Raw genomic sequence first — 11233 nt, forward strand, 5'->3', positions numbered from 1 at the left:
TACAGAACACTTCTATGCTTGTACTTGGCCTTTTCTGCAAGAGGAATCTCCTGAAATCAAGGCACACAGAAATTTGATTTGTGCCCAAATTTGATGAAAAAGATAAGGTTCTATGGAAACGGTGGCATAAAATCCAAGACCCTCTCCCTTCTTTGTGGAATTAAGATTAGGCTTTCGAGTTAAAATGACATTTGCAAAGATTATGCTCGTTTAGTTGTTGTTGTTGTTTTAAGTATTTCAGCAGGATCTGCTGCACTGGGGGTTGTTTCATTTGTCTGCTTATTTTTAAGTTAACCACTTCAAGCTTTGAATACTTAAAGCTTGTACTTTTAGAGGGAGACTCCAATTTTCAATTATGTTGGCTTTTTATAAAGCTAGAGTTATGTAAGATTTAAATAAAAGTTTGCTACAAAGATGGTTGCCTTATTTGAACAGGTCACTATTGAATTCCTTTAAATGTTGGTATCTGCTGTTCGTGGAAACAATGTAAATTCTACTTAAGTGTAACAGAAGGCAAGCCTCAGACCAGCAATAAATAATTCAGCTTGGAACAAAAGAGCAATATATAAAAATGCACAAGAATTAAAGGAATATAATAAAAGTAGACAAGGGGAAATCTCTTTGGACTTGTATTTGTCCTTGATGGAGGTAGTAGTCCAGGATACACACTTAGAGTGCTTCCACTGAAATACACATATTTAGAATAATTATGTATTAAAAGTAGATGAATGATTAAATGATGATATGTAAAATTATAAATGATAAAAGCATGAAGTATGCCAGCATGGTGGTAGTACCTGTTGTCCCAGCTACCCAGGAGCCTGAGGTGGGAGTTGAAGGCTGAAGGGAGTTGTGATCCTGTGCCTACACTACTCTAGCCTCTGGGTGATCAAATGAGACCCCATCTCTGTAAAAAAAAAAAAGAAGGCATAAAGGCATAAAATATGACAAGAAGGAAGTCATCAATTACAGGTCAACTAAAATCCATAAAGGTAGTGTTGCTTGGTGAGATCATTATATCCTGTGGCACTGTTGTTCCTCAGCCCTGCGGCATATACACTTAATTCTGTCAATGTATTGATACATGCTTCAATTCTGCATCCATCTCAAAAAACAATAATACAAACCTAGATGCCAATATAGTAATTTATTAAAAATATAACTAGCAAAATGATAAGCCCTTTATTCCCTGTGGACTGAACTTTCCAATTCTTTTTGGAGACAGTCTCACTTTGTCACCCTTGGTAGAGTTCCGTGGTGTCATAGCTCACAGCAACCTCCAACTCTTGGAGTTACGCAATTCTCTTGCCTCAGCCTCCCAAGTGGCTGGGACTACAGGCACTACCACACTACCCAGCTATTTTTAGATATGGAGGTCTTGCTCTGGCTCAGGCTGGTCTCGAACCTGTGAGCTCAGGAAATCCACCTGCCTCGGCCTCCCAAGTGCTGAGCCACCGTGTCCAACCTGAACTTCCTAATTCTTATTTCTGGTCTGAAGGTGGCTTAATGAATATGTGCAGTATAATCTGCTAGCTGCCTGTGTGGCATCCATTCCCCACCTAGCCCCCATTTATCCTTCCTAATAGAGTTCCACTTTTGTTCATATGCAGCTTATGCGATTAGGGGAAGCTGATTCCATCTCCAAATTGGAAATAGTCTCTATCTCGTCTAAGCCAATAACACTAATTGTATCCTTTTGTCAGGTAATTGACTCAGGGATGAAGTTTAAGCCAATCAGTTTGTGGCACGTTCATGGTAATAATATTGATGCAGTAGTGGGCATCTGACTGCTCCTAGTCTAATCAAACTGATGGGAAAGTTCTTGTTTCTCTCTGCTCCCGCTCTTCCCTCTCTTTTCTTTCCTTCCCTTTCTCTTCCCTCTCTTCTCCTCTCCTCTTGTAATAATGGTGAAAGACAGCCTGAGGATGAAGGCTGAGGGCAGAGCCAAGAAACAATAGCAAAACAGAGCAGAGCATCCATTCTGCTGTACTGGGGAGCCTGCCCCACATTTGCACTTCCTGTTCTGTGAAATAACACCTTTCCTTCACGTTTAGATTCCTAAGTTCACACTTAGGACAGTTTGAGACTTCTGTTACTTGCAGCCAAGAAACTCTTCCAGATACAACATACTATCAGTACAAAAGATGTTCATTGTAGGATCCACCAATTTACTTTAGAGGTACTGGCTGTGCCCTCCCAATGTCTGACTCTCTGATCTCACCATCACCTTCTGATTCATAGATACATTGATCTAATTATTCCAGAGAAGTTTTGCTTAGGAACTCATCAACAATTAACTTTCTGCTTTAGACCTAAAAAATAACTTCGTATAAGTTTGAGATTAGTCTGAGCAAGAATGAGACCCCATCTCTGCTAAAAATAGGAAAATTAGCCGGACCTTATGGCAGGTGCCTGTAGTTCCAGCTACTTGGGAGGCTGAGGCAGGAGGACCACTTGAATCTAGGAGTTTGAAGTTGCTGTAAGCTGGGCTGGGCAACAGAGTGAGACTCTGTTGCCAAAAAAAAAAAAAAGATAACTTTATATAATTAACTCAATACATGTGTTGAAAATTTAGCTCTCACTTATTCACATTATTAATAGACACTAACACATTGCAGGGACAAACATCATTTCCTGTTGAAGTGACTTAGTTCAAAGTTAGGTGTTCATTCAGTCCAGCTGGATTTCCACTCTTCATACCTGGCTCTAGTATGTCAGATTCTCTTATTTCAGGTTAGGTACAACTATATTTTTTTAATAAATAAAAATTTGACTGAAGCCAAATTTGACCTGGAGCTTCTCAATTCAAAAAGAAAAATAGGTAGCTTCTCAGCAAATCTCCCAAACACAAATGTAATTTCACCCATGGGATTGCTATGCATAGACGCTGCTAGAATTCCAACTCTATATTCTAACACCAGCAAACTGACATTCTTTGGGATTAGCTGTCCCTTCTGTCAACTTGGCTTCTACTAAGAACTTTAACCATTATTAAATGCAATATATTTTTGCACATGGGTGTCTTCAGTCCTCATGAAACAAGTACCTAACTAAGTACAGTACTGAAGTGTTGACTGAAGATGTGGAATGAGAACAATATAGTATGAACTAAATAAATCAACAAACAGCACATGGATGTCCACGACAGACCAGCTCTCTTTGTCCATTCAGGCTGCTATAACAAAATATCTTTCTTAAACTGGGTACTTTCTTTTTTCTCAGATGACAAGGAAAAAGCATTTAATGAACCTCCCTTCCATGTAGCTTCAAGCCATGAAGACACAAGCCCCTTCAATACCCTTAATCTTTTCTTCAGCTCTTCTGCTAAAGAATTTGGCCTTCACAATGACTGGATGCTTTGGGAACTTTCCCTTCCCCGGAACCTTGTAGCAGCCTGATCACACCATATCAATGATGAGAGCAGCTACAGTTTTGTTTTTGGCAGCATTTACCCATGTCTTCTCACTGACCAATGTTCACAATTTATCAAGATTGACAGTTGAGCAAAAGCTCTGGTTCCTCTTCAAATGGTAGTGACTCATACCAACTTTCCCAAAAGTAACCTGGGTGATATTTGTTGAAGTTGATCCTGTGGTGATGCATGCTACCCTGGCCTCCTGGGTGCTCCTGGTGCTTGCTGACAAGGCTGTGGCCCTGGCTCGTGTGGCTCTGAAGCTTCTGGGTCTTCCTCAGTCTGATGGAATGTCAGTGGACAAGACGAAAAGACTGGGTACTTTTTAAACAACAGAAATTATCCTCACAATTCTGGAGAATGAAAAGTTCAAGATCAAGGTGCCTGCAGATTCTGTATGTAGAGAAGGCCTGTTCTTCATAGATGGCACTTTCTATGTGTCCCCACATGGTAGAAAGACAAGCACTCCCTCAAGCCTCTTTTATAAGGGCATTAATCCCATTCACAATTGTAGAACCTCAAAGGCTCCACCTTTTTATACTATTGCATTTAGCCTGACCAAAAGCGAGACCATCTTTACTAAAAATAGAAAAACTAGCTGGATGTTGTGGTGGGCACCTGTTATCCCTACTACTTGCGAGGCTGAGACAAGAGGAACTCTGGAGCCCAGAGTTTGAGGTTGCTATGAGCTATGACAACACCATTGCACTCTACACAGGGAGATGGAACCAGACACTGTCTCAAAATGAAACAAAACAAAACAAAACTATTACATTATAGATTAGGTTTCAACATATGAATTTAGGAGAAATATAAACATTCAGACCACAACAGACTCATTACTAGTTCAAATGGCTTTATTTTCTCCAGAACACAATTAAATGATACATAAGACAGCATTTTAAAATGGGTCAATAGCCAAGATCGCGAGCTAATAATAAAATAATAATAGTTGTTATTTATCGAATATATACTGTTTTCCAGGTAACAATATAGAAGCTTTATAAATGTATACGTTATCTCATTTGGTCCTCACCACAATTGTGTGAAATAGAAGTGGTTCTACTTATTTTCCAAATATTAACGAAAATGTCTTACCCAAGTCCCATAGTGAGTAAATGCTACAGATAAGATATGCTTACAGTTGGGTCTTGCTCTAAGCTTTATGGTGCTTCCACATCTCCAAGCAGCATTTACTTGTATTTTTCTCATGATTGGGAGAATCATGTATATAAATATTTATGTGGAGTTATGATTGGACCTCAAAGAAAATAACGAAGTATCCAGATTTAGAGCTACTTGTAAGCCAGCTTTTTTCCTTCTCCATATCAAATCCTAAGGCTCAGACTTTGTCTACATTGGTTTAGTTACAAAAGCACATGGTAGACAAATTTGTATTCAAATGCTCCATTTCTGAGAGAATTTTACAAATTACTGGCATCAATTTTTATAAAGCCAAGAATACATTTTAAACATTAATAAATTTGGGTGAGCTCAGGAGTTCAAGACCAGCCTGAGCCAGAGCAAGATTCCATCTCTAAAGATAGCCAGGTGTTGTTGTGGGTGCCTGTAGTCCCAGCTATTTGGGAGGCTGAGGCAAGAGAATAATTTGAGCCCAAAGAGTTTGAGGTGCTGTGACCTGTAACACCAGGACACTCTATTGAGGGTGACAAAGTGAGACTGTCTAAAAAAAAAAAAGAAAGTAAGTTCGGGTGGCACCTGTGGCTCAGTGAGTTAGGGTGCTGGTCCCATATACCACGGGTGGCAGGTTCAAACTCGGCCCCGACCAAACTGCAACCCCCCCCCCAAAAAAATAGCCAGGCATTGTGGCAGGCACCTGTAGTCCCAGCTACTAGGGAGGCTGAGGCAAGAGAATCGCCTAAGCCCAGGAGCTGGAGATTGCTGTGAGCTGTGATGCCACAGCCCTCTATTGAGGGTGACAAAGTGAGACACTGTCTCTTAAAAAAATAATAATAATTAATAAATTGTTAGTTTGTCTCAAAAAGATGTGTCATTTATACTTCCATCAATAATGTATGAATCCGTGTTTTCCCTTCCTTTTGACAATACTGAGTGTTATAAAGCGTTATGATTTTTGCCAACCTGATAAATATAAATCATATTTTGCTTTAATTTGTATTTCTATAATTAAGATTGAGTGTAGGCCAGGTATGGTGGCTTACACCTGTAACCCTAGCACTCTGGGAGGCTGAGGTGGTCAGATTGCTCAAGATCAGGGCTTTGAGACCACTGTGAGCAAGAGAGAGATCCCCTCTCTACTAAAAATAGAAAAATTAGCCGGACATTGTGGCCAGTGCCTGTAGTCCCTGTACTAGGGAGGCTGAGGCAGGATAATCTCTTGAACCCAAGAGTTTGAGGTTGCTGCAAGCTATGATGAGGCCCTGGATACTACCCTGGAATACTATTCAGGGTGACAGAGTGAGAATCTGTTTCACAAAAAAAAAAAAAAAAAAAAAAGAGGTGAGTGCACCATAACTCATTAATTGTCCACTTATATCTCTTTTTCAAAGTTCTGTCTGGCTATATATATATATATATATTGCCCATTTTTCTTATTAGTTTCTAAAATTTCTCTTTATAGTAAAATTAGTCTTTGTTGGATTTTAAAAATAATTGTTCTAACTTGTCATTTGTCTTGTAACTTTGGGTATAATTTGGGTATTTTTTGAGTTAAAGAGAAATATTGTAGTATTGTCAAATATATTGATTGTAATCATAATCCTATCTGTTCTCTGACCATTTAAAATGTCATATGTAATCTTAGCATACCTGGCTATATTGCACTTTGCTTTAATAACCTTCGCAAATATGGATTTTTACAAATTGGAGGTTTATGGGGACCCTGAATAAAGCAAGTCTCTCAGCATCATATTTACGAACATCACTGCTCATATCATATCTCCACATCAAATTTTCGTAATTCCCATTTTTTTCATTATTATCCTGTTTTGGTAATCTGTGATCAGTGATATTTGATGTTTCTATTGTAATTACTATCAAATAAGATGGCAAACTTAACTGATAAACATTGTATGTATTCTCACTGCTCCACTAACCAGTATACTTCTCTCTGCCTCTCCTCAGGCCTTACTTATTTCCTGAGACACAACAATATTGAAATTAAGCAAATTACTAACCTTATGATGGAAAAGTAACATTTAAATCAAAAGCTACAAGTGATCAAGTTTAGTGAGGAAGCCATATCAAAACCCAAGACAGACCAAAAGCTAGGTCTCTTGGGCCAAACAATCATATTGTGAATGCCAAGGAATAGTTCCTAATGGAAAATAAAAATGCTGCTCCAGTGAACACATGAATAAGAACGTGAAACAGCTTTATTGCTAATGTTGAGAAAGTTTTTGTGGTCTGGACAGAAGATCGAACCAGCTGCAACATTCCCCTGAGCCCAAACCTAATCCAGAGCAAGGCCCTAACTCTAATCTATGAGGGCTGAGAGAGGGGAGGAAACTGTAGGATAAAAGTTTGAAACTGGCAGAATTTGGCTCATGAGGTTTAAGGAAGAAGCCATCTCCACAACATAAAAGTGCAAAAGAACACAAGTGCTGATGTGGAAGCTGCAGAAAGTTACCTAGAAGATCAAGTGAAGATAATTGGTGAAGGTGGCTATGCTAAACAATAGCCTTCTACTAAAGATGTCATCTAGGACTTTCTTAGCTTGAGAGAATTCAATACCTGGCTTCAAAGCTTCAAAGGACAAGCCGACTCTGTTGTTAGTGGGTAATGTAGCTGGTGACTTTAAGTTGAAGCTAATGTTCATTGGTCATCCCCCAAATACTACAGGCCATAGAATTATGTTAAATCTACCTTCCCTGTGCTCTTTAAATGGAACAACAAAGCCTAGGTATTACCACATGGTTTAGTGAACATTTTCAGCACACTGTTGAGATCTACAGCTAAAAAGATTTCTTTCATCACACCTGTAATCCTAGCATTCTAGGAGGCCGAGGCAGGAGGACTGCCTGAGCTTACAGGTTCAAGACCAGCCTGAGCGAGTGCAAGACCCCATCTCTAAAAAATAGCTGGGCATTGTGGTGGACACCTGTAGTCTGAGCTACTTGGGAGGCTGAGACAAGAGAATCACTTGAGCCCAAGAGTTTGAGGTTGCTGTGAGCTATGACACCAGGGCGCTCTGTCTCAAAAAAAAATTTCTTTTTCTTTCAAAGTATTACTGTTCATTGACATTGCACCTGGTCACCCAAGAACTCTCATGGAGATGTTGAAGGAGATGAATGTTGTTTTCATGCCTGTTGTTAACACAGAATCCATTTTGTAGCCCATGGATTAAAGAATAATTTTTACTTCCAAGTTTTATTATTTAAGAAATACATTTTGTACATCCATAGCTGTCATAGATAGTGATTCCTCTGATGGAACTGAGCAAAGTATAGTGAAAGCCTTCTGTAAAGGATTCACTATTCTAGATGCCATTAAGATCATTTATGATTCATGGGAGGAGGACAAAATATCAATATGAATAGGAATTTGGAAGATATCAACATCAATAGGAATTTGGAAGAAGTTCATTTGACCATTATGGAAGATTTTGGAGGATTTACAACGTTAGTGGAAGAAGTAACTGCAGATATGGTCAGAATAGCAAGAAAATTAGAAGTATAAAGATGTGACTAAATTACAGCAATTCATGATAAAACTTAAATGTCAAAGGAGGTGCTTCTTCTGGAGAAGCAAAGAAAGTGTTTGTTTTTTTATTGTTTGGGATTCATTGAGGGTACAAAGAATCAGGTTATACTGATGGCATTTGTTAGATAAAGTCTCTCTTATAACTGTGTACCACCCCCACACAATTATATTGGCTACCCCTCCTTGTATTGGCTCATCTACTGCCTTCATATTAGAATAGAGTACACTGGATTCTTGCTTCTCCATTCTTGTGATGCTTTACTAAGAAGAACGTATTCCACCTCCATCCAGGTTAATACAAAAGATGTAAAGTCTCCATCTTTTTTAATGGCTGAATAGTATTCCATAGTATACATATACCACAACTTGTTAACCCATTCCTGGCTTGGTGGGTATTTGGGCTGTTTCAACATTTTGGCAATTATAAATTGAGCTGCAATAAACAGTGCAATTGTCCTTATGATAAAAGGATCTTTTTTCTTTTGGGTGGATGGGTAGTAATAGGATTACAGAATCAAATGGGAGGTCTAATTTGAGTTCTTTGATATTCTCCACACTTCCTTCCAAAAAGGTTGCATTAGTTTGCAGTCCCGCCAGCAATGTAAAAGTACTCCATTCTCTCCACATCCACTCCAGCATCTGTAGCTTTGGGACTCTGCGATGTGGGCCATTCTCACTGGGGTTAGGTGATAGCTCAGAGTAGTTTTGATTTGCCTTTCTCTGATGATTAGGGATGATGAGCATTTTTCATGTTTGTTAGCCATTTGTCTTCTTTAAAGAAGGTTCTATTCATGTCTCTTGCCCAGTGATATATGGAATTGTTGAGTCTTTTTTTTTTATTTATTTGAGTTCTCATAGATCCTAGTTATCAAGTTTTTGTCTGATTCATAATATGCAAATATCTTTTCCCATTCTGAAGGTTGTCTGCTTTGCTTGTTGTTTCTTTAGCTGTACAGAAGCTGTTCAGTTTAAGTCCTATTTGTTTATTTTGTTGTTGCAATTGCCATGGAAGTCTTCTTCATAAAAGTCTTTCCTCAGGCCAATATCTTCAAGTGTTTTCCCCACACATTCTTTGGGAATTTTCATTATTTCATATCTTAGATTTAAATCTTTTATCCATCTTGAATCAATTTTTGTAAATGGTGAGAGGTGTGGGTCCAGTTTTAGTCTTTTACATGTGGTTATCGAGTGCTCCCCAGCACCATTTGTTGAATAGGGATTCTTTTCTCCCCTATATGCTTTTGTTTGGTTTATCAAAGATCAGGCAACTAGAAACTGGTTTCATTTCTTTGTTTTCTGTTATGTTCCATATGTCTATGTCTCTATTTTTGTGCCAATACCATGCTGTTTTGATCATTATGGCCTTGTAGTATAGCCAAAAATCTGGTTGGGTGATACCCTGGGTTTGTTTTTATTACTAAGAACTACCTTGACTATATGGGGTTTCTTCTGGTTCCATACAAAATGAAGAATTATTTTTTCCCAAATCATGAAAATATGATGATGGTATTTTAATGGGGATGGCATTGAATATGTGGATTGCTTCGGGTAATATAGACATTTTCACAATGTTAGTTCTTCCCAGCCCAAAGCATGGTATTTCTTCTATTTGTTGGGCTAACATGAAAAATGTACATTCCTTAGCTTTGGTGTTCTTAAGTGTTCTAATTAGAAAAGGATGCTGAATTTTATCAAATTTCTGTATCCAGTGAGAGGATCATATGGTCTTTGTTTTTGCTTCTGTTGATATGCTGAATTATGTTTATTGACTTGCATATGTTAAACAAGTCTGGCATCCCTTGGATGAAACCTAGTTGATTGTGATGAATGATTTTTTTAATGTATAGCTGTAATCTATTGGCTAGGATTTTATTGAGAATTTTTGCATCTATATTTATTAGTGAAATTGGTCTGAAATTCTCCTTTTTAGTTGGTTCTTGTCCTGGTTTTGGTATAATGGTAATGTTTGCTTCACAGAATATGTTAGGGAAGATTCCTTCCTTATCAATTGTTTGGAATAATTTTTGCAGAATTGGAATAATTTCTGCAGTATATAAAATCTTCTTTAAAGGTTTTATAGAATTCTGGTGCGAAGCCATCTGGACCAGGGCATTTTTTTGTTGTTGTTGTTGGGAGATTTTTTTTATATTGTTTCTTGGATCTCTGTTCTTGAAATCGGTCTGTTCAAGAGATCTATTTCTTCTTGATTAAGTCTAGGGAGAGGGTGTGATTGCAGGTATTGATCCATTTCCTCCACATTGTTGAAATTCTGGGCACAGAGTTTCTTGTGGTATTCAGAGATGATCTCTTGTATCTCTGTAGCAACTGTTGTTATTTCCCCATTGTCATTTCTAATTGAGTTTATTAGAGATTTTACTTTTCTGTTTCTAGTTAATCTGGCCAAGGTTTTATTGATTTTATTTATTTTTTCAAAAAAACAAACTTTTTGTTAATTTTCTGAATGATTCTTTTGTTTTCAATTTCATTAATCTCTGATTTACTTTTGGTTATTGCTTTTCTTCTGTTGGGTTTGGGATTACATTGTTCTTCTTTTTGCATAAGATGGTTCATGAGTTTATTTATGTGCTCTTTCTGTTTTTTGAATGTAGGCATTTAATGTGATAAATCTCCCTCTTAAGACTGCTTTTGCTGTATCTCACAGGTTTTGGTAACTTGTATCTTCATTGTTGTTATATTTGAGGAATTTAATGATTTCCTCTTGTTTCTGTTCCTGAATCCAACTATCATTCAACATAAGGTTGTTTAATTTCCAAGTCTTTGTGTACGGAGACTGTTTCTGTTGGAATTGAGTTCCACCTTTATTGCCTTTGGGTGAGAGGTATAATTTCTATTCTTTTAATTTTGCTGAAGTTTGATTACATCCTAGGATGTGGTTGCTTTTGGAGAACGTACAATGGGCTGAGGAGAAAAATGTATATTCTTTAGCTTTGGGATGGTGTGTTCTTTATATGTCCATTAATCCCATTTGTTCTAGGGTCACATTTAAGTCCTTTATATCTTTGCTTAGTTTCTGTTTAGAGGATCTGTTCAGTTCTGTCAGAAGGGGTGAAAGTCCCCAACTATTATGGTGTTATAGGATATCATATTGCTCAGACCCATCAAGGTCTGTTTCATAAA

The 11233-nt window shown here is 37.8% G+C and overlaps 1 pseudogene; it reads right to left on the reverse strand.

Annotated features, from left to right (window-relative positions):
• Nucleotides 1-3266: 3266 nt before the first annotated feature.
• Nucleotides 3267-4521, reverse strand: LOC128596348 (60S ribosomal protein L27a-like; annotated as a pseudogene).
• Nucleotides 4522-11233: the final 6712 nt, after the last annotated feature.

The sequence above is a fragment of the Nycticebus coucang genome, chromosome 10 (assembly GCF_027406575.1).
Source record: "Nycticebus coucang isolate mNycCou1 chromosome 10, mNycCou1.pri, whole genome shotgun sequence".
Lineage (NCBI taxonomy): Eukaryota > Metazoa > Chordata > Mammalia > Primates > Lorisidae > Nycticebus > Nycticebus coucang.